At 38.5% G+C, this 24,352-nt stretch overlaps 1 protein-coding gene across 2 annotated transcripts in view; it reads left to right on the top strand.

Annotated features, from left to right (window-relative positions):
* Positions 1-24,352, top strand: part of CDK8 (cyclin dependent kinase 8) — a 145,443-nt gene that overhangs the window by 16,964 nt on the left and 104,127 nt on the right. The gene's annotated exons all lie outside the window — the stretch shown is intronic.

Below are 24,352 nucleotides of genomic sequence, written 5' to 3'. Positions count from 1 at the left end.
GGTCCGATTTATCCATGTTTTCTTTTATTGCTCATGCTTTTGATGTAAGGTTTAAGAATCCACCACCTACCACCATATCTTGAAGATGTTTCCCCACATTTTCTTCTAGGAGCTTTATTGTACTTCCTTTTATATTTAGGTCTTTGATCCATTTTGAGTTAATTTTTGTTTAAGGTGTGAGGTAGGGGTCTTCTTTCTTTCTTTTGGCTATGGATATCCAGTTCTCCCAACACCATTTGTTGAATAAACTGTTCTGCCCCAACTGGGAGGATAGCATAATGTTCTTGAGGATTATCCATGTCATGGCATGTATCAGCACTTTATTCCTATTTATAATGAAAAGTATTCCATTGTATGGATATGCCAAATTGATAAATTCAGTCATCTCTTGGTTAATATTTGGGTTGTTTCTACTTCTGGGTTATTACAAATAAAATTTCCATCATCATTTGTGTACAATTTATGTTTGGATGTATATTTTCACTTCTCTTGTGTTTTACCTAGGAGTGGAAATGCTGGGCTTTATGGTTACTCTATGTCACTTTTTTAGGAACTTCTAAACTGTTTTTCAAAGCAGCTGTACCATTTTACGTTCCCACCAGCAATGTATGAGTGTTCTAATTTCTCCATATTCTCACCAACACTTGTTGTTGTTTATTTTATTTTTTATTATAACTATATTGTCTTTTTGTATATCTTCTTGGGTAAATGGCTGTTCAAATCCTTTACCCATTTGAAAAATTGGATTATTTGGTTTTTTATTATGGGTTGTAAGAGTTCTTTATATATTCTGAGTTTGAGAGCTTTATCAGATATTTGAATTGCAAATATTTTCTCCCATTCTTTGGGTTGTTTATTCACTTAATTTGATGGTATCCTTTGAGGTAGGAAAGTTTTTGCTTTTGATGTAGTCCAATTTATCTCTTCACTTTTGTTGCTTTTGTTTTTGGTATTGTATCAAAAAACCCAGTTCCTAACCCAAGGTCACAAAGATTTATTCTTATGTTTTTTTCCCCAAGGATTTATAATTTTAGCTCTTACTCTCAGGTCTATGATTCATTTTGAGTATGGTGTGAGGTAAGGTCCATTTCCAGCTTCATTCTTTTGCTGGTGAATAAGAATTTCTCAGTATCATTGAATTGACTGGGCACCCTTGTTGAAAGTGAGTTGACTAAATATAAAAATTTATTTCTGGACTCTTAAGTCTATTTTGTTGATTTATGCCTCTCCTTAAGCCAGTACCACAACTTGTGGTAGGTTTTGAAATCAGGATATGTGAGTCCTCCGACTTCATTCTTTCATGATTGCTTTTACTATTCTGTAGTTTAAAACGTTTAAAGTCTGATTGCATCTGGTATCTTTCATTTTTCAAATATATTATAACCTATAATAATGTTTTAGGAATATGTCCATGTGTATGGCTCTAGGTAACTATGTTTTCTGGGTAACTGCTTCACTTTTTGCTAACCAAACCTCTAATCATTGTGGATGAAAATCATTCTCAAATATATTACATAATTTTCCTTGTCTGTAAGTGAATTGCTTGCCATACTTCAACTTTTTCTGTTTAGTTCAAGTTCATTATTTTAAAGTTAGCTATTGTGTAGTGTGTTATTCTCAGGTGCTTGTTATATTCATAGGGGTATTTGCACCTGTTCTAATAGCTATATATTTAGGCCTTGTCTGCCTATGTCATTTTTCCTTTATTCTTCCCTTGTTGTCAGCTGTCACTTTTTAAAAAAACAAACAATATATTATGTATCAATTTTAGAAAATGCAGATAAATCCTAAAAAGAAAATAAAATTCTCTTAAATCTGTCTACCTAGACTTTTTTCTGGACATGTTTTAAAAATCTCATTATAATGTACATATTGTTTTGAAACTTGCTTCATTCTCTCAACAATGTATGAGTTATATTCCAAGTCATTAATGATCTTGCTAGTCTTTCTATTAAGTTTTAATGTGTATATTTATTATACTGTACGGTTGTACCTTTAATATTTTACATTTAGCAAAGTTTGAATTTTTCATTGAAATTAAAATTTTCTTGCAAATCTTTGTAGACACCCATGGTTTTATCCTATTGAAAAGTTCCTTGGAATGGACGTGCTAGATCAGTTTTTAAACTTTTTTGATACATAAGGCCAGATTTTCTCCTAAAAATTTGAACCAATGCCTAATCTCATTATGATCCAGAGTAATGTTTGTCTCCTCATTGATCAATATTTTTATTAGTTTCTTTTATCTTTGTAAATTTGATAGGAAACATAGAATCTTACATTCTCTTTACATTAATTTATTTCATTAAAATCTAAATTTACATTTTTATTAGAATATAAATCATAAAATGAATATTATTTAATTTCTTTTGTGAGTTTTCCAATCATATTTTGCCCATTTTCCTGTGATATTATTAAGAAAAAGCTTTTTTGACAAAGTGCTTTGTCAGTTGATATATTAGCTCTTTATTCAGGTTTCAGGTATTTCCAATTTTTCTTTTGTCTTCTATTTATGTATTTTTTTTAGGAGGTACTGAGGATTGAACTCAGAACTTTGTACATGGGAAGCAGGAGCTCAACTACTGAGCTACAATCTGCTCTTCTATTTATGTATTTTTTATATGTGTAACCAAATCTACAATTTTTTTTTAATAGTTTCTGACTTTGGTGTTATGTATACAAAGAACTTCTCCACTATTCCTTTTTACTTATATTTTGGTTTTTTTTTTCACAATTATATTTTTATTAGATTTTTATCTTAAATTTAAATATTTGTTTTAACTTGTAAGGTAGTGTTCTAACTTTAGTTTTTCCAGTTCCTTTAATAGTATTAATATTAAATAAGTCTTTCATAGTTTGTTTAAAATGCCATCTTTTTTCATTCTAAGTTTCCCTGGCATTTATTTTTGGACTTTCTTTTCTGTTCTGTTGGTGTATCTATTCCTGAGTTACTCCTCTATTGCTTTGAAGTTTTACAGCTTTATAATTATATGTTAATATCTAGTAAGACCATTACCCCTACATTACTTTTCTTTTCAGAACAATTAGAGTTATTCTTGTCCATTTATATCAGGTAAACTTTAAAATCAGCAGAACAAGTTCCAAAAAATATTTTGGGATTTGGGTTGAAATTGTGTTGAATGTGCAGATTAATTACTCTTTCTAGTCAGCAAAATGGTTATGTTTTCTTTCATGTATTCAAATTTTGTCTTAAGATGCTTGAAAATGTCTTATAGTTTTCTTCACATAAGTTCCACATATTACTTATTACTAGGTATTTTATTTTCTTAGACCTTTGCACAGGGTTGTGTATCAGTAAGCCTTGTGCAATATTTGGGACATACTTATACTAAAAAATTATTTGTTTATCTGAAATTCAGATTTATCTGGGCAACCTGGTTTTTTATTTGCTAAATTGCAGCGCTATATATATGCTTTTTCTTTTCTTTTCTTTTCTTTTTTTTTAACAGTTTGCTTTGGAAATTAGAAATATGCTCCAAAGTGGAGACAGTTCAGTGAATTGCCATTTACCCACAATGCAGGTTAAATAGCCATAAACTTTTAGTTGTTTCAGTCTAGGTAGTTTATATTTTTTATTGCCTTAGTGATATTCTCTTATAAACTTTCTAAATTCTTACTGCTGGTGTGTAATTTTATATTTTTATATATATTTATACTTAGTTCTAACACTTTTTTAGTTTACTTTCTTGGAATTTTGGCTTGATACTCATTTGCAAATAGGAATCATTTTATTAACTCCTTTCTAGTACTTAGAGTTTAAAAAATCTTGTGTTATTGCATTGGGTATAACTTTTAAATAGTGTGCAATAATGACAATGTTGGGATATTTTTGCCTTTTGACTTTAATTTTTTTTAAAAAATTTCTCTCCTTTCCCCCCCTCCATTGTCTGCTCTCTTTGTCCATTCACTCTGTGTTCTGTGTCTGCTTTCATTCTTGTCAGCGGCACTGGGAATCTGTGTCTCTTTTTGTTGCATCATCTTGGTGCATCAGCTCTCTGTGTATGCGGAGCCACTCCCGAGCAGGTTGAGCACTTTTTGTGCCTGGCACTCTCCTTGCAGGGCACACTCCTTGCATGTGGGCTCCCCTACACGGGGGACACCCCTACGTGGCACGGCACTCCTTGTGCACATCAGCGCTGCGCATGGGCCAGCTCACCACACAGGTCAGGAGGTCTGGATTTGAACCTTGGGCCTACCATGTGGTGGGTGGACGCTCTATCATTCGAGCCAAATCCACTTCCCTGCCTTTTGACTTTAAATGGGAATGTTTTCTAATGTTTTTGTTAGCTAAGAGCTGTTATTAATTTTTATTCTCATAATATGATTAGGTTTAGGATTGCAATGTACTGGCCTTGTGAATTCATCCCACAGTGTTCTTAGGTGTAACATAATGAAACAATGTATATAAAAGAAGTTTTTATGCTCTAATAAGGCCAGATATGTTACATGTACTTTAATATATTTATTGAACTAATTTCAGATTCCCTATTTCTCCAGTGCCCAATTACACTGATTAATATTTTTTCAAGAATTTAAGATGTTTATTAGTAGATAATTAACTTGAATGTGTCTATCTGCAGATAGTAGCCTACAATGTCATGGTTGTGTTTCTGAGAAATGTCTTTTTATGAAAAATCCCTTCTAAAAGCATTTCACTGTTTTTTGGGGGGTGGGGGTGAAGTGGAATTGAGAGTTTCTGTTCTTGCCATAATGTAACAATTTGTATAGCTATAATCTAAAAAAATAGTAAATCTATTGACCAAAATTAACAAATCAGCTCTTTCCTTCTTTCCCTTTAGTCCACATACTTAGGTGTTCTTAGTTTCCTCTTACTTTGTCCTTGACCGTACGTTTTGTTTGAGCTACTGTTCCCAATTGCCAATGGTCAACAAAAGAATGCCTAGGTAAACAAAACAATTCTGTTTGAGGAGAACACCCAGATACTCACAAAACCTGTCTACCGTTTACATGCAGCTATTATTTTTCCTATTTACTCTGCAGGTTCAGTTTAAACTGTAATAATGCCTTCTTGTACCAATTTTGTTGCCTAAGTAATCAGTCATGCTATATCCACATTATGTTATAAAAACTCATGCTTGAAGCAGGTGTAGCCCAGTGGTTGAGCTCCTGCTCTGCATGTACAAGGTCCCAGGTTCAATCTCTGGCACCTCCTTAAAAATTTTTAAAAATTAAAAATTCATGCTATGAGAGACTCACCTTTATTTGCTAGTACAGGGTAAACTGTGTATACTTAAATACTTGCTGATTGCAGGTGACCAGATAACCTTTTCCAAATTTGAGACTCACTGATAGGTCTCATCCTGGCTTAGTAAACTGTGCTTATTGGATAGGGTGAGGTTATATGTGTATGGTTGTTTCTGTTCTCAGCATTTGAATGGATTCAAGGAAATTGCAGGAGATCTCTAGAGAAATGTTTGTAGAAATGGGCTTTGAAGAGATGAAGCAGGTATTCAAAGTAGCATTTAGACCCATGTATTGAAAACAAAGTAGAAATGTAATCCTACCATTGTACAAAATCATAGTATTTTTTTACTTTGGAGGAATGGTGTCACATTTTAGGAAGCTAAGAATTAGGTTGGAGAAGGTAAACAAAATTATTGAGGGAAAGATACTGAAGTATATAAACTAAAGGGGTTTAGGTCTTTAAACTTGGAATTTACAGGGATAGATTTGAAGTACAGAAAATTGTGACCATAAAGGGTAAAATTGAACATGAAGTGATCATGGAAAGACATAAACACAGTATAGAAGGGTGTGCACTAGAAAGTAATAGTGCTGCAATCCCCTATCCACCCTATTTCTCTCTCCAGTTGGTAGTGAGAGGGAAGGGAAGGTGTTGAGAATTATTCTTAGGTTTCTGGCTTGAATAATTGTGTTAATGGTTGTGGTACCATTTGCTGACAGATGGGGTAAGATTTGGAAGAACAGGACATTGTGTGGTGCAATGTAGAGAAAATCATGAGCTGTATTTTATACTTTTTAGTTTGGGAGGCTTATGAGACATGTTAAGAAGACATTAGGGTATATGAGAACTTTGAATTGTGTTTCTCCTCTTGTGGTGACCTTATCCTCAAAGATGTCAAATTATATCACAGAGAATTTGGCAGGCTTGAAGAGCTTTTATTATCCAAATTTGGGACAATTTGAGCATCGGAAAGAATAATAGAATATCATATAAAGAATTCATGAATCCATAAGGATAGCTTAAAAAGGGGGAGGCAAGGAATGGTGCTTTCTTTACAGAAGAATGCCAGTTGATAAATGTAGAAGGAATGATAGAATCAGGAAAAAAAAATTTTTTTCCTTTACAAGTTCCCAATTCCTTGAACTGTCACGGTCATGTACATTTGTGGGTCTTTTATTGTGCTGAGTACTGGGATGTAGGGCAAGGGATAAAACACTTGTCCTTCAGTTCTAGGTGATGTTCTTTTTTTTTTTTAACAAAACAATTTTATTAATATATATTAATAAAACGTAAGTCCATCCAAAGTGTACAATCAATGATATTTGGTGTGATCATATAGTGTGCATTCATCTCTTCAATCATTGTGAGAGCACTTTCAGTATTCCAATAATAATAATAATAAAGAAAACTCCTCGCCTCTCAATCTCTCTTTGCTTCCCCTGCCATACATAGCTGCTATTCTTTTTCTTCCTCTCTAGTATGTTTGTATTTATATTCTGTAAAAATAGTCTTATGTATGTAATCTAGGTGATGTTTTTAATTGGTAATTTCTCATTTTGCTTTTTTTTTTTAATCTGTCTCTGGACTTTTACTTGTCAATGTTCTTTTCTAACCTTTCTGGGTTTTTTTGTTGTTGTTGTTTTTGTTGTTGTTTTTGTATTTCTGTTTTCATAGATATATTTGATTTGTTTTTGGAGTATATTTTTTTCTTCCTTCCCTGCCCTGCTGTTTTTGCTGTCTGTGTCCATTTGCTCTGTGATCTTCTATATCTATTTCTCTTTTTGTCTTCTCTTCCCATCTTTCTACTCTAGGATTAACCAGGATTCAATCTGGGGTCCTCTGATGTGGAGAGAGGTTCCCTGTTAATTGAGCCACCACAGTTCCTGGTCTCTGCTACACTTCACCTTGACTCTCCCCTTCGTCTCTCTTTTGTTACATTGTCATCTTGCTGTGTGACTCACTTGAGCGGGCACTGACTCACTGTGCGGGCACTCGGCTTGCTGTGTGGGCACTGGCTTACTGTGTGGGCACTCATGTGGGTACTCGGGCTCACCACACGGGCACTGGCTCACCACATGGGCACTCACATGGACACTTGGCCCACCATGCAGGCACTCACATGGGCACTCGGCTCACCACGTGGGCACTCAGCTCACCGCATGGGCACCTGGCTCACTGTGTGGGTACTCAGTTCACCGCGTGGGTACTTGGCTTACCACGCAGGCACTCGGCTTGCCACACACAGGCATTGGCTCGCTGCGCAGGCACGCTTTCTCTTCTTCTTCACCAGGAGGCCCCTGGGATCGAACCAGGGTCCTCCCATATGGAAGGTGGAGGCCTTATCACTTGAGCCACATCTGCTTCCCCAGAATCTTTTTTTAGCCTTTTTCGTATTTCATTGCTGTAATAATGCTTCTCTTTATAGTGATGTAGGTGTGTTGATGTTCTTCTTTGTGCATTATTCTGTTTTTTCTAAGCTATTTTGGTCTCCTTATTAAAGGCTTTTCTTAAATATGGTGATTCTTAAGAGAAAGTACCTAAATATTGATCGAGAGATCCATGTGTCTACGCAGGTCCTCACTTATAGGGGGATCAGATAGAAAAAAGGACTTTTTTAAGGGATCCCTCACATTTCTTTAGTCTGTGGCAAAAGATAGGCCATTAACATCTGGGAAAATGATGAATCCAGATCTTTATCATAATACGATTTCTCATGATCTAATAAATTGAGGGGAGGAAGAAGAGAAATGGAAGGTAATCATTTTAACCTTTGAAAGAGTCAGAATTTCATGTCTTTTGTTGCATGGCCATTTCCATTGTTGGACCATTTGATGAGATAGCCACTGTGCAGCAGCATTTAATACTCTGGAGGTCATACATAGCCTTGCAACACAGACAAATGCTAAGAAAATGATTGTGGATAGAGTCTGCAGTCCACTTCTAAGCCAGGAGCCAAGAGTACCAAAAGTCAAAGGAATAGATACCATCCCCAATCTAAAGAGCCTACAAACCCAGAATTGGAGTTCTGTGCCATACTACCTAATTTTAATGATTATTTTGTTTGCTTTTAAAATCTTTCAAGTAATACTAAAGATCCCAGAAAAGACTGTAGGGCTATAAGGTTGTAAGCACATTCCCCCCATCCTCCTACCCCCAAGACAGGCCAATATTACGTTTAAATTGGCTTTCTACTGAATAACCGTCCATCTGGTTTCATGAGCCTCTTGGATGAAGAGTGTTTTGATTGAACTGTTTAGTTTTCCTGTTTTTCTTTGAACCTTAGCATGTAGGATTCTCCCTTCTTTTTGGACCTCTTATAAAGCTGGAAGTAAAGAGGCTTGAAGTGGAAAGGAAGCAATTCAGAATTGCCGGAGTGGTTAGGGAGTTAGATTCCCAAATGGTTTCCAAGGAAGAAGATTGATGGACCAAAATGGGCTCCAGATAATATCAGGAAGTATCCTGAAGGCAGGCATCAGTTGACCAAGGTAACAAGCCCTTACTACTTTGCCAGTAATAACCGGTAAACTTGTATGCCACAAATTCAATATCATTGTTCAGAAGCTATCTTATAATCTCTTATGGGCAAAATATCTCTATAAGGTTGTCAAATATTATAGTATTGTAGCATTTTGGCACTATTTATCAAGAATGGTCCAGTGCCCGGCAAAGTAGTATAATATATAAGTATCAGGTAGCTGTAAGGCAAAAGAGCATGGGGTTAAATTGAAGTAGTCTGGTCTTCATGTGAAGTCTTTGAAAATGAGATAGCTTCCAAATACACCGTCTATTTACTAGTCCTTTTCCAAGCTCTATTTCTTTGAAAGTTAGGTTACAAAAGTTGGCTCCCATGAAAGAACCCTGGGCTTTGCTTTGGTGGAGATAAGAACCTCCTGTCTTATAAATGATGTGATATTTTGTGGCATTGCCCTTACTTAACAGCTGAGTCCAATTGCCCAGGAAACCAATTAATTGAATACAAGAAACCAGTACAACGAAGCTAGGTGGCTCCCAAAGAGAAATGTATATAAATGTAATAGTCAGTTTGATTGTATGCCTTAGTCAAATCATGAGTAAATTTTAGCCAAGTATCGGCTCATTTATAGGGAGCTACTAAAGATGCAAAAAGCAGTATTGAGAAAATGGACCAAAAAGGAAATGTAGTTAAAGGTAACTTTTATAGCAAATGAGGAAAGAAAATACCTAAGAAAATAAAGAACAGATTAAATCTGTCAGTGGTCTTCTTCCTTCCAAAGACCTTCTGCTTCTAGAAGATTCCTAAAAATCCTCAGCTTGAGGTCTGTGCTTGGTATGGTTGCCCAATGATTCAAGGAATTTCATTTTAACTGAGATACTTGAATTCAAGCAGTTTCATTGCTATATTAGTTGTTAACAGTACCTAATAAGTTCCTTTCCATCTGGGCTCAAGGGCTGTCTTTCTCTCGTTTGTCTTCCAAAAGAGCATCTCTCTAAGTTTTAGGTCATACAGGGTTTGTTTAGGATAGTGAAGAAAGGGTGCTTGCTCCTGGTGACAGTAAGACTGAGTGAATCCCTTCAGATCAGGGATTCTTGATAAGGGGTCTTTGAGCTTGAATTGAAATTCAAAAAAAAACATAATACTTGTGGGGGAATGTTGGTGCAGGTATGATATATTTATTAAATAATACACAGTAGAGTGTGGACTTAGTAAGGGGTCCATGGTTTTCACCTGACTGGCAAAGGGGTCCATGGAACAAAAAAGATTAAGAACCCCTGCTTTATACAGTATTTGGTTGTATCTGCTTGCAGAGTACTGTGGAATCTAGAATTGAAGGTTATATTCCTACATGTATGGGCTGGTATGTACTAATGCATAATTGGAAAGTGTTCGAGCTATTATCGAATCTGTTATTAAATCCAGTGGCAGTACCTGAGGCCCTTGAAGTTTGAGAGTCTCTAAGAGCTTTATTAATACTTGTTTCAGAATTCCCTTTGTTCTTTCTACCTTTCTTGAAGCTTGGGGGTGGTAAGGACTGTGAAGTTTCTAAGTTGCAGAACTCTGCAAAGCTCTTTAATACCAGTTCCAGCAAAATAAATTCCCCTGTTTTTGGGGAGATGAGTTGGAATCCTCAGGTTGGGAACACAAAATTGAATAATACTTTTGCTACTGTTTGAGCTGTAGATTTCCAACAAGGAAAGGCTTAAGACTAACCCAAGAATAAGCAAGCAACAACCAGGACATTTTCAAAACCATAGCAGTGGGGTAGTTGTATGGAAACCATTTGGATGTAGAGGTCCATGCCCCATGTTTACAGTTTTCACCAAGGATTATGATAATGAAAGATGAGACTTGCACCAGAGACACACTCAACAATTGTATAAATGTTTTCCCATTAGTGTTGATTGAGTTCACTAACCAGTCTGGCCTTGTCAGAGTATATTATTTATGTAAAAAAATGTTCCCAGGTTCCATTTGAGAACACGAAACAGCGGTCCTGCACCAGAAGTTAACTTTGATCATTTGCATCCTTTTGAATCTTTTTAAAGATTTGGGTTTTTTAAATTATTATTAAATATTTATTTTATTTATTTCTCTCCCCTTCCCTCCCATTGTCTGCTCTCTGTATCTATTTGCTGTGGGTTCTTCTGTGTCCGCTTGCATTATTCGGCGGCACTGGGAAACTGCGTCTCCTTTTTTGTTGCATCATCTTGCTGAGTCAGCTCTCTGTGTGTGCAGTGCCACTCCTGGGAGGGCTGTGCTTTTTTCATGCGGGGCAGCTTTCCTTACGGGGCACATTCCTTGGGCGTGGGGCACCCCTACATGGGGGTGCCCCTGCATGGCATGGCACTCTTGCGCACGGCAGCACTGCATGTGGGCCAGCTTACTGCACGGGTCAGGAGGCCTGGGGATCGAACCCTGGACCCTCTGTATGGTAAACGGACACTCTGTCAGTTAAGCCATGTCCACTTCCCAAGGACTTGGTCTTTTGTAGTATCATGAGGGCTAGGATCTTGGGAAGGACTATATTTGTGCCATAATGATCAGCCAGGGCATTTCCTTTATTTAGTCTTCATGTTCTCTCTCTCTTTTAATGGGCTTCTGTCTTTCTAACAGTTATCTCCTTGGGAAGCATTAATGAAGTCAGGAACCTCTTTGTTTTCAAAGCATTCTAAATTTATGGACTACTCCAAAAGTAGAACTCCTGTCAGTTTATATATTTTAATGATTTTTATCTCTAGGCAACTGGCAAGATCTGGTGAATGCAATGAGTTTTGTTATCTGACCATATTTTGTCTCTAGTGAGGGGTCACAGTCTAAGGGTGAGTTGAACTCTGTTCTGGCATATTCTGCTTCATAGTTTCTTGTTTCAGTCTTAAGATATGACCCATCAACAACTAATATTAAATCTGGATTTTCTAGAGGAGTTTCTGATAAGTCTATTTAGGGTATAGATAGTTTGCAAACAGAGAAATAAAGCAGATATATACAGCAGCTGTAGGTTACTTTCTTGAGGGAATAGAGGAGTAGCAGGGATCAACAAACTTCCTGTAAGGGGCCAGGTAGTAAATATTTTAAGCCTTGTGGGCCATGTACGTCTCTGCTGTACTTTTTTTTCCTTTTTCTAAACAACCTTTTAAAAATGTAATATAGTATTTTCAATGGTAGATGAAGGTTGGGGTTAATAATACAAATACAAGAATGTTCCTCTGTTACAAGGTGTTAATTATATGGTGATACCTGTAACTACAGTTAACAGTATACTGTAATATTTTTTGTAGCAAAAAATATTATCAATGCTAAAGGTAAAAAAAAATGTTATCTAGTTTTATGAGATATATGATTAAGCATTTTTTCCCCCATTTTCTTCAATAGCAAGGAGACCTTGGTTATATCATTTGACCAATCTGTGTTCATTCGTTCATCTTTCGGAACACTGGAGAAACAGCTGAGTTTGCTTTAGGATTAGTTAAGATAACTGTGCCTGGACAGGATTTTTTAGAGTAATACTTCCACAATTTGTTGAGCTGCCTTTTGTCTGTTGTTTTACTTTTTTTTAAAAAAGTTAAGATAAAGTCTAAAAAATAAAAAAGTAAAGGCCTTCTCAGCTCTGGGTGGTATAAAATCAGACCATGGACTGAATTTGGCCCATGGGGAGTATTTTGCTGCACATAAGGTATTACAGCAATGACTGGAAATGTGTGTGGGAGAAAGTAATAGGATTTTGTGGTAGGAAGCCTTCTTGCTGAACATGTTATGTCTTTTCAGTGAGCAACAAAAATTGTACAGCATGGAGGACCTTGGAGTTGAAAGAAGGCCCCTCAAACCAAGTTGACCAAAGACTACATTAGTTTGGTTGCTTTTTTTGCCACTGGGTCAAGAGAGACTCTAGTAAATTCTTGATCTCTCATGATTCCCATTAAGTTAAATCAGAACACCAAGTGCTCTCTCAGATCACTCAAGTGTGAATAGGTAGAAGAGTTTATGAAAATTAGGTAGGCTCAGAGGAGAAAGTTGCTGAAGTACTTTTTTTTTTTTTTTCCAATTTTTAAAAAATTGAAGTATATCATTCATACATGAACACACATAAACAATAAGTGTATAGTAAAGATTGCAAACTTGCCAAATAAACATACATAACATCACACTGGGGTCTCATACATCACCCCTCCACCAACTCTTTGCATTGATGTGAAACATTTGTTACAAACTATGCTAGAGCATTGTCAAAATATTACTACCAACTATATTCCTTATCTCACATTTGGTGTATTTTTCCCCTAACTCATACTATTTTTTTTAAAACTTATTTTTGTTATAGATATTGTGAACTTGCAAAACAATCATACAGATTTCCCATACAACTCCACACCCTGATGGAACATTTGTTACAGATTATGAGATAATATCAGACTATTACCACCAATCATGGTCCATAGCATACATTTGGTGCACTTTTTCAGTATACCTCCATTAGCAACACAGTATAGCTTGACATTAATGCAAGAATATTATAGTATTGCTGTTAACCACAGTCTGTAGGTCACAGCAATTGTAGTTTTCCCGTGTTTCTCCATATTCCCTGCAATAGTGACGTACATCTGCTCTAGCTAACAGAAGGACTCTCTTGCATTTGTACCCTTAACCACAATTCTCAACAGCCTCTGGGTTTGGGTTCACCATGTTATTCAGTCCCTAGATTATTCTTTATCTTTCTTTTTTATTGACATTTACTTCCCCAGACTACCTTTTTCAGTCACAATCCCATTTATAAACCAGTTGCTACTCACTGTGTCAATTGGTAAGATCATGTGATTTTTCTTCTTTGATTTATTAATGTGGTGTATTATGCTGATTGATTTTCCTGTGTTGGACCAGTCTTGCATGCCTGGTATAAAACCCACTTGATCACAATGAATAATTCTTCTAATGTGTTCTTGGATTTGATTAGCAAATATTTTATTGAGGATTTTTGCATCTGTATTCATTAGAGAAATGGGTCTGTAATTTTCTTTTTTTGTAATATCTTTAGCTGGCTTTGGTATTAGGGTGATATTGGCTTCATAGAATGTGCTTGGTAGCATTTCTTCTTGTTGAATTTTTTGGAAGAGCTTGAGTAAGATTGATATTAAATCTTCTTTGAATGCTTGGTAGAACTCACCTGTGAAACTGTCTGGTCCTGGGCTTTTCATTTTGGGGAGCTGTTTGATGACTGTTTCAATTTCTTTACTTGTGATTGGCTTGTTGAGGTCTTCTATTTCTTCTAATGTCAGTGTAGGTTGTTTGTACATTCCTAGGAATTTTTCCATTTCATCTACGTTGTCTAGTTTTTTAGCATAAAGTTGTTCACAGTATCCTCTTATGATCTCACTTATTTTTGTGGGGTCAGTAGTAAGGTTCCCTTTTTCATTTTTTATTTGATTTATTTGCATCTTTTCTCTTTTTTTCTTAGTCAGTCTAGCTAAGGGTTTGTTGATTTTGTTAATCTTCTCAAAGAACCAACTTTTGGTTTTGTTAATTTTCTCTATTTTTTTGTTCTCAATTTCACTTATTTCTGCTCTGATCTTTATTATTTCATTCCTTCTACTTGCTTTAGGATTAGTTTGCTGTTCTTTTTCTAGTTCTTCCAGCTGTGTAGCCAGGTCATTGATTTTAACTCTTCTTTTTTTTTTTTTTTTTTTAAATTAATTTTACTGTGTATTTTTTTTTTTTAATATTTATTTATTTATTTAATTTCCCCCCCTCCCCTGGTTGTCTGTTCTTGGTGTCTATTTGCTGCGTCTTGTTTCTTTGTCCGCTTCTGTTGTCGTCAGCAGCACGGGAAGTGTGGGCGGCGCCATTCCTGGGCAGGCTGCTCTTTCTTTTCATGCTGGGCGGGTTTCCTCACGGGCGCACTCCTTGCGCGTGGGGCTCCCCCACGCGGGGGACACCCTTGCGTGGCAAGGCACTCCTTGCGCGTATCAGCACTGCGCATGGCCAGCTCCACACGGGTCAAGGAGGCCCGGGGTTTGAACCGCGGACCTCCCATATGGTAGACGGACGCCCCAACCACTGGGCCAAAGTCCGTTTCCCTAACTCTTCTTTTTTAATGTAAGCATTGAGGGCTATAAATATTCCTCTCAACACTGCCTTTGCGGCATCCCATAGGTTCTGATATGTTGTATTCTCATTGTCTTCATCTCGAGATATTTATTGATTTCTCTTGAGGTTTCTTCTTTGACTCACTGATTATTTAGAAGTGTGTTGTTTAATCTCCATATATATGTGAATTTCCCCTTTATTTGCTGCTTATTGATTTCCAATTTATTCCATATGGTTAGAGAAAATGCTTTGTATAATTTTAATTTTGTTGAATTTATTGAGATCTGCTTTGGATCCCAACATATGGTCTATCCTGTAGAAAGATCCATGAGCACTTGAAAAGAATGTATATCCTGTTGTTTTGGGGTGCAGTGTTCTGTATATGTCTATTAGGTTTAGTCTGTTTATCATATTATTCAAGCTCTGTGTTTCTCTATTGGTCTTCTGCCCAGATGTTCTATCCAATGCTGAGAGTGGTATATTGAAGTCTCCAACTATTATTGTAGAGATGTCTATTTTTCCCTTCAGTTTTGCCAGTGTTTAACTCATGTATCTTGGGGCATCCTGGTTAGGTGCATATATATTTGTGATTGTTTCTTCCTGGTGAATCATCCTTTTTGTTAATATGTATTGTCCTTCCTTGTCTCTAATAAGTGTTGCTTTTAAAGTCTGTATCATCTGATATAAGTATAGCTACCCCAGCTTTTTTTTTTTTTGGTTACTGCATGCATGGAATATCTTTTTCCAACCTTTCACTTTCAATTTATTGGTATCTTTGGGTCCAAGGTGAGTCTCTTACAGACAACATATAGATGGCTTATATTTTCTTATCCATTCTGCCAGTTTTTGTCTTTTTATTGGGGAGTTTAATCCATTAACATTCAATGTTATAAAGGCAGTTCTTGCTTCATCCATTATGATATTTGTGTTTTGCCTGTCATTTTATATTTGACACGTTTAGTTACTGTTACTGATATAGTTGTCATTTCTAGACTCTCTTCCAGGCCTCTCTCTCCTGTCTTTTCTTTTCATGTTGTAACACTCCCTTTAGTATTTCTTGCAAAGCTGGTCTTTTTGTTATAAACTCTCAGTTTCTGTTTATCTGTAAATATTCTAATCTCACCCTCATTTTTAAAAGTTAATCTTGCTGGGTATAAAATCCTTGGCTGGCAGTTTTTCTCCTGCAGTATCTTTTTAAAAAAAAATTATTTATTTATTTAATCCCCCCCTCCCCGGTTGTCTGTTCTCTGTGTCCATTTGCTGCGTCTTGTTTCTTTGTTCGCTTCTGTTGTCGTCAGCGGCAGGGGAAGTGTGGGCGGTGCCATTCCTGGGAAGGCTGCACCTTCTTTAGCGCTGGGCGGCTCTCCTTACGGGGCGCACTCCCTGCGCGTGGGGCTCCCCCACGCGGGGGACACCCGTGTGGCACGGCACTCCTTGCGCACATCAGCACTGCGCATGGGACAGCCCACACGGGTCAAGGAGGCCCAGGGTTTGAACCGTGGACCTCCCATGTGGTAGACGGACGCCCTAACCGCTGGGCCAAGTCCGTTTCCCTGCAGTATCTTAAATATATCATACTACTGCCTTCTTGCCTCCACGGTTTCTGGTGAGAAATCGGCACTTAATCTTATTGGATATTCCTTATATGTTATGCATTGCTTTTCTCTTGCTGCTCTCAGAATTCTCTTTGTCTCTAGCATTTGACATTCTGATTGGTATGTGTCTTGGAGTTGGTCTATTCAGATTTATTCCGACAGGAGTACACTGTTCTTTTTGGAAATGGATATCGATGTCCTTCAATAAGGTTGGGAAATTTTCCACCATTATTTCTTCAGATATTCTTTCTGCCCTTTCCTTCTCTTATTCTTCTGGGATACCCATGACACATATGTTTGCCGTCTCTTGCTGTCATTTAGTTCCCTGAGACCCTGTTCAATTTTTCCCATTCTTTTCTTTATCTGTTCTTTTGTTTATTCACTTTCAGAGGCCATGTCTTTGAGCTCGCCGATCCTTTCTTCTGCTTCCTCAAATCTGCTGTTATATGCCTCTAGTGTATTTTTAATTTCATTTATTGCACCTTTCATTCCCATAAGGTCTGGTAGTTTTCTATGTATGCTTTCAGCTTCTTCTTTGTGCCCATCCAATGTCTTCTTTAGCCATCTCACTGACTTTATTAAGGAGATTTGTTTGAATATCCAAGATTAGTTGTCTCAACTCCTGTCATCTTCATGCTTATCTTGTTCCTTTAATTGGGCCATCTCTTTCTGTTTCTTGGTATGGATTGTAATTTTTTGTTGGTGTTTCCACATCTGGCTTGCTAGATGTATTTATTCTAGGTGCAGTTTCTCCCTTTAGTTGAGGGATTTCTTATCTTTTCTCCCTTGTTGGTTGTGTAGTAGGAGTCAAGGATGTAGTTGGTGCTATAAGCTTTGGGGGCTGAAGCTGCCCACATTGCCCCAGGAATTGATGAAGTTTCTCCCACCTTTTTCCTCTGTCTGGGGTAGGAACAGAGCTGTAGCTGTGTATAATGATCCCAGTTGGGCACAAGACTGTAGTCATCTGGAGACACTGATGAAGCTTCACACCCTTTCCTCCCCTACCTTAGGCAGGGATGGAGCAATAGTTTTGGTCAGCAATCTATGCTGTGTGGGTCCAAAATGACCACAGTTGCTCAGGTAAACTGATGTATCACCAGACCCTCTCCCTAGTGGGAGTGGGAATGGACCCTCTGGAGTGCCCAACAATCTAATCTCTGTGGGCCAAATATGCCTGCAGTTGCCCTGAGAGGCTTAGGGAGTACTGTCCCTTCTGCCCTTTAAGGGGTAGGAACAGAACCACAAATGCTCAACAGTTCAGACCTGCAGGCTGGAAGTACCCACCATTGCCTGAAGAGGCTGAGGAAGCACCAGCTCCCTCCTATCCTATTGGGTGGTGAGTGGGATTCTATGGGCACTCAACAGTTCAGTCCCTTTAGGCCAAGAATACCTGCTGTTGCCTGGAGAGATTAAGGAAACACCAGCCCCCTTCTGTACTCTTAAGGCATGGGGTTGGATCCACAGGCATCTAACAGTTCAGTCCTTGTTAGCTGAATGTACTCACTGTTGTCCAGAGAAGCTGTGAAGACACCAAAACCCTCCTATCCTGTTGGGAGTGGGGGTGGGTTCATAGACATCCAATCGTCCAGCCCATGCAGGCTAAAGGTCTGCTGTTGCCCAAAAAGGCTGTGGAAAGAGCAGCCCCCTTCTTTCCTATTGGGGGTGAGGGTGCGTCTACAAATACCCACCAGACCAGGCTGTGTGGGCCAAAAGCACCTGCAGTTACCTAAAGAGGCTGGGCAAACAAAGTCTGTGTCTTGCCCTATTGGGGATGGAGGTGGAGCCACAGGTGTCCAATCGTCAGACTTGTACAGCCCAAAACTGTTGCCTGGAGAGGCTGAGGCAATACCAGCTCCCTCCTATCCTGTGGGGGGACAGAGGTGGAGATGGACTCATAGGCACTCAACAAATCTGTGTGGGCTGAAAACTGCCATTGCCTGGAGAGGCCGAGGATACCCAGCTCCTCTCCTATTCTCTTGGGGTGCAAGGATGCAGCCCCAGGTGTCCAACTATTCAGCCTCTGCCAGTGGAGAGCACTTGCACTTCCTGGAGAGCCTGGTGCAGGTCCCACCAGCTCTCTCTCTGCTGGAGGTGGGGCTGGAACCTAGGCTAGGGCTGCAGTCAGATATTGGTGGAGAGAAGCCTGTCCCTAACTTCACTGGATTTCAGTCAACCAGGCTCCACCTCATGCTGGGGGTGGAGTCAAGATGGCAGCCACTGGACTCTTTCCTACTTGGACAGGCTCAGACCCTAGCTGGCTTTAGGATTATACTTTAGCCAGCCGAGTCCACTAAACAGTAGCTGAGGTCAGTGGACATCTGTCTCTTCCTCCAGCCATGGTATAGCTCCTGAGGCGGCTTGTGCCCCTAGAGTAGGATGGGCACCAGCTTCTGCGGCGTGGCTTGCAGCTTCCCAGAGAGGTGGTGCAGGTCCCCCCAGCTTCCCTGCTGGCAGTGGGACTAGGGTTTAGGCTAGACCTACAATCCAACCAGGATGGAAAGAAGCTGATCCTTAGAAGCACTATGATTTTCAGTCAGCGCCTCTTCCCCTCACGCCTGGGGCAGAGTCAGAATGTCCTCTGACGTGGACAGGCTCAAAGTTCAGTTGTTCATCAGATTCTACTTCAGCTAGCCAAATCCACTCATAAGTAGCTGAAGTCGGTGCCACACCGTGTTTTCCTCCCATTTTTATTGGGGGAGATGGAACTTCTAACTCCAACCACAGAATAGCTCCCAAGGCAGCTTGCACACCATGGGCACCGACCTCCGTGGCGTGGAGAGCTCTACTCACGATTCCTCTGTGCAGATGGGTAGTCTCCTCCTTCCACATTGTCGAGGATGTTGCAGGATACTCCTCTGATCTCCTGGGTCCTCCAAAAGGTGCTTTAGGTAGCTCTGGGTGACCACCAACCGCCTGTTTCAGGAGCTGACTTCAGGAGCTCCTTACTCTGATGCCATCTTGGCTCTACCCCTCTGAAGTGCTTTTTTAAATTGCAAAAGTTTTGTTCATGTTTAGGTTCCTAGGGAAGAGGTTTGGTTAGTGAAGACTTAGGTAAGTAATACAATAAATATACAGTTAAAGAAAAGTGGGAACCCTTTGCCTGCAGTAATCAAAGATATTTAGGCATCTTCATAAATTATCTGCTAATTAAATGCATGAAAAAATTTTGAACAGTTTATATTTTGTCAATAGTAAGGAAATTTCCTCCTTAGGATAAATGGTGTGCTATGTAATATACTTTGATAAGATTGTAACTTTTCTTTGGAAATTGTATGCCCTTTCTGAACTAAAATAAAAAGGTGTAATTGGCATTTACCTTATCTTTAGAACATACCATGTTATCCACAGATTAGATTAGAGTAGAAACACAGGGGTGATCCTTGAGGTACTGGTCGAGGACCTGTGGAACAATTGGAGGGTACCTCAGTAAACCCCTGGAACATAACTGTCCAGATATAATGTTGATTTTTCCAAGGCAAACAAAAATTGACTATTAGGACACAGACAGAAGTGTGAAATATGTAACTTCTGGAGGCAGCAAAGATAAAATAATATTTGGGTTATGGTTCTGTGGGAAAGCAGGGGCTTGAGTAATCCATTTATGGCTCAGAGGTTGTAAACAAATTTATATCCTCTACCATTGTGGGGTTTTTTTGACCAGGAAGATGGGAGTATTACAAGGATTAGTATGAGGTGTGATGATGATGAGTACTTTCTCTTTTGGGTTTTAAGGTGTTTGTTGTAGTCCTTTTAGCTTCCGCTTTTAGAGAGCATGGTCCAAGTTTGGATAGATGTTTGGATGGGTCAGTCTGAGCCTTAATTGTTTCTGTCCCAGTAACTTTGCCATTATTAGACTGTTTTGTCTAAAAACATCATAGAGAACTGAAACTTCCTAGAGATGTTCAGTTTGGTCTTGATTTAAATAGAGACACCAGGAAGTCAATAGCCCAATTAGCTATGACTTGATTGAATAGGGGAGAATGCAGGGATTTCAAGGAAAAGGCCATTAGGATAATACTTAATCTGAGAATTCCTTTAGCACAGAATATTCTGCCCTATTAAATTTCCTGATATGGTCTCATAGAGGAGGAAAGAATGTTCCTCTGGTGAGGGCCTGAAAGTGAGAATTAAGAGCTAGGTGGTCCAGGGCAAAAGATGCTATCACCTGAGTAGTCTGCTGACAAGAAGGGGGAGGCTTTGTAACAGTGGTAGGGTTTGAGGTTTGATGTTTTAGCATTGATATCAAAAATTTTTTTTTCAAGTTTGTCCTTTGACATTTAGAGACATTTCTCCTTGTGAGTTTAAGGATAAAATGGGAACTTTTCTGTCAGAGCACCTTCCATAATCACACACTATTTTCATTCACCTTCTTAGCGCTTTCTATAGGACTAATGTTTTCTTAGTGTCTTTTCATTTTACAATATAATAAGTGTCTTTCAAAATATCTGTTCCCATTTCTGGTGTTTAATGCCTTGGGTATGGGCATTTAGTTATATGTGCAATGTTTTCTGAGTCTTACTCTGCTTTTGTTCAGTGAGGAGTTAGTGTGGCAGGGGAACCATTTCCCTCTCCAGTTTTTGCTTGCATGTTAAATCCCCTGAGGTCTCCTGTGGACTCCTCCTTTCTTTGCTTACAGAGCTGAAGTTGAGTCTACTCTATTTTCACAAGAAAGACTTTGGGGATAGCCTCCAAAAACCACGTACAACCATCAACAGGTTTTCTCCAGCCCTTTGGTTTCCTATAAAATTCAGTCTCTTAAGTCACTCACAGGGTCTTCCATTTTTTCATCCAAATTTCTTGCATTTGAGGTTCCTATGTATTGAACTAATTCATATAGCTCTTGAAGCCCTGAATTATAAGTTCCTAAAACTATTCTAAATTCCTTTGCAAGGAACATGCAACAGACAAGGAAATGGGGACTCAGAGAAATAAGTTTTAATCCTTAATATTTTGCAGTATCTCTGTAGCTGTTTTGTCTCTGTTTTTCTTTTCTTTTCTTCTCCTTTGTCTTCATTAAGGATTGATTGTCTTTGTCTTGAAAGATCCCTCTATCTTGTAATGGAGAAAAAATTGGATGAATAAGCCAGGTGGAGAGGAAATAATATGGATTGCTAATATTTAGGGGGAGAGTATTAGAAAGTCTTATTATTTGTGTTTTCAGTGAATCAACTTTTGGCATTTTTGGTCCTCTCTGTTGTATGTTTCTTTTGTATTTTATGTATGAATATATGTAGATTGTATCTTTTTTTATTTATTTATCTATGTTTATTGTTTTTTGCTCTTGTGCTTTTTTTACTTCTTTCTACTTCTTTCCAATTCTTTTTTTTTCTTTACTAGCTTTAGTTGCATTCTATAAATTTTAATTTATAATTTCATTATTGTTTAATTTAAAGTATTTTCTAATTTCTATTCTGACATCTTCATTTATTCTTGGGTTATCTAGAAATATATTTCTTAATTTTTCTTCTTATTATTGACTTATAGTTTAAACTGTGGCCAGAAAACATATACACTCTGATTTCAATTTCTTGAAATTTAAGTCTTGCTTTTATTCTGTAGTTATTGAATACTGCTTTTTATGTGTATCTGTTAGGTGAAATTTAGAAATTTTTATCATTATAAACTAGCAACTTAGTAAGAATTTTTGCCTTAAATATTACTTTGTTATTAAAACAGCTATAGGGAAGGGGATTTGGCTCAACTGATAGTGTCCGTCTACCACGTGGGAGGTCCAGGGTTCAAACCCAGGCCCTTCTGACCTGTGTGGTGAGCTGGCCCATGCGTAGTGCTGATGCGCTCAAGGAGTGACATGTCATGCAGGTGTGTCCCCCACGTAGGGGAGCCCCATATGCAAGGAGTACGCCCCTTAAGGAGAGCCGCCTCGCACAAAAAAAAGTGCAGCCTGCCCAGCAGGAGTGCCACACACACCGAGAGCTGACGCAGCAAGATGACGCAACAAAAATGGGATGCAAGTTCCCAGTGCCGCTGACAGGAATACAAGAGGATATAGAAGAACACACAGCAAATGGACACAGAGATCAGACAACTGGGGTAGAGAGGGAGGGAAGAGAAGTAAATAAAAAATTAATCTTTATTAAAAAAAAACAGCTATTCTATGGGAAATGGATGTGGCTCAACCAATTGGGCTCCCGTCTGCCATATAGGAGGTCCAGGGTTCGATGCCCAGGGCATCCTGGTGAGGGCAAGTTGGCCCATGCAGCGAGCTGGCCCACATGGAATCCTGGCCTATGCAGAAATGTGGCCCCATGCAGGAGAGCCGCCCTGCGTGAGAAAGCCGCCTTGTGTGGGAAAGCCGCCCCGTGCAAGAGTGCTGGCCAATGTGGAGAGCTGGTGCAGCAAGATGACATAACAAGAGACACAGGGAGGAAAAATAAGAAGACATAGCAGAACGGGAACTGCGGTGGCTCAAAAGAGTAATCGCCTCTCTCCCGCTCTGGAAGGTCCCAGGATTGGTTCCTGGAGCCGCCTAATGAGAATACAAGCAGACACAGAAGAACACACAGCAAATGGACACAGAGAGCAGACAATGGGGGATTGGGGCCATGGTGGGGGTGGGGGTGGGGGAAATGAATAAAATAAATCTTTAAAAAAAAAACAAAACAGCTATACTAGATTTCTTTTGGTTGAGTCTTTGCCAGGTGTACCTTTCCCCTTCTTTTACTTTATTTCTTCATGATCCTTATGTTTTAGTTGTGTCTTTTATTTTATTTTATTTTATTTTTTTAAAGATTTATTTTATTTATTTAATTCCCCTCCTCCCCCCCATTGTCTTTTCTCTGTGTCTTTTTGCTGCGTCTTGTTTCTTTGTCCGCTTCTGTTGTCGTCAGTGGCACGGGAAGTGTAGGCGACGCCATTCCTGGGCAGGCTGCTCTTTCTTTCGCGCTGGGCGGCTCTCCTTACGGGGCACACTCCTTGCGCATGCGGCTCCCCTACGCGGGGGACACCCCTGCGTGGCAGGGCACTCCTTGCGCGCATCAGCACTGCACATGGGCCGGCTCCACACGGGTCAAGGATGCCCGGGGTTTGAACCACGGATCTCCCATATGGTAGACGGATGCCCTAACCACTGGACCATGTCCGTTTCCCTAGTCGTGTCTTTTATACACAGCATATAATTTAGATTTTTTAAAATCACGTCCTACAAGCATAGAGTTCATTTACATTTATTGTATCTATTGATTATATTTCATTTAAATCTTCTATGGTTTCTGTTTATCCCTCTAGCTTTATGTTTCTTCTTCTTTTATATTACTGTATTACTCCACTTTCCTCCCTTTATTAACTTGGAGGTTCTGTACTCTTTTGCTCTTCCTTTCATGGTTATTCTAGAAATTGAAACATTTATTTTGACTTAAAAATGTTGTAATATTAATTGGTGTATGTACTTTTCCCCCAAACAATGTGAGACTATTAGAACATTTATTCTCCCTCCCCTACTTATTATGACAGTGTTGTTGTATAATTTAATTCTATATGTTTATACCCTACAAGGTTTTATTACTGTTGTATAATGACAGTATTTATTTAGAGTTATCACCACCTTTGCTGCTCTCTATTCCTTCCTGCATTATCATGCTTCCTTTTGGGATCATTTTCTTTCTGTCCCAAGAAACTCTTTAGTATTTCATGTAGTGTGTAACTTGTGGTGACAAATTCTCTCTGTTTTACTTTGTCTGAAAATGTCTCTGGTTCACCTTCAGTCTTGAAGTATATTTCACTGGGTATAGAATTCTAGGTTAACAACTTTTTTTCCCAATATTTTAAAGATATTCTGTACTCAGATTCTGATTTCTCTTGTTCCTGTTAAGAACTCAGTTGTTAGTCAAATTAACTCTTTCTTTGCAGGTTGTGTGTTTTTTTTCCCTTAGCTGCTTTTAAGGTTTTCTCTTTGTCTTTGTTTTAAGGCAGTTTTTCTAAGAAGAGCCTAGGAGTGTTTTTTTTTACCTATATGCT

This window comes from Dasypus novemcinctus, chromosome 15, assembly GCF_030445035.2.
Source record: "Dasypus novemcinctus isolate mDasNov1 chromosome 15, mDasNov1.1.hap2, whole genome shotgun sequence".
Lineage (NCBI taxonomy): Eukaryota > Metazoa > Chordata > Mammalia > Cingulata > Dasypodidae > Dasypus > Dasypus novemcinctus.
The sequence above is the reverse complement of the archived record's forward strand: the minus strand, read 5'-3'. Positions and strand labels throughout refer to the sequence as shown.